Below are 507 nucleotides of genomic sequence, written 5' to 3'. Positions count from 1 at the left end.
CATCATCATCATCATCATCATCATCATCATCATCATCATCATCATCATCATCATCATCATCTTATGAAATGGTAATATAGTTGAGAACTACATAAAAATATCATGTAATTAATACAATTAAGAAAAATGACAAGAAGGTGATGGAAAGTGATGAGGGTAAATACTAGAAGTACTGAGGAAGACAAAGATCAATGAACATTCAGGGTGGGATTGTATATATTATAATTGCCATATTGTAAATAACTGAGGGCATAATAATGATAACAATAATAATACAATTTTATTTATATGCCCCCTCTCCCCATAGGATTAAGTCGGCTTACAACATTGGGTAAAACACAGTATAAAATACAACATACAATTAAAATACATCCCATTAATTCCCACCCCCCCCATCCATACTACAATAAAACATCATTAAACAATCCAATAATGTTTTATTAGGTTGTATTTTTAAATGTAATAAAAATAAAAAATTGTAAGAAAGAAAGAAAGAAAGAAAGAAAG

The sequence above is a fragment of the Sceloporus undulatus genome, chromosome 6, assembly GCF_019175285.1.
Source record: "Sceloporus undulatus isolate JIND9_A2432 ecotype Alabama chromosome 6, SceUnd_v1.1, whole genome shotgun sequence".
Classification (NCBI taxonomy): Eukaryota; Metazoa; Chordata; class Lepidosauria; order Squamata; family Phrynosomatidae; genus Sceloporus; species Sceloporus undulatus.
Note: the sequence above shows the minus strand (reverse complement) of the source record.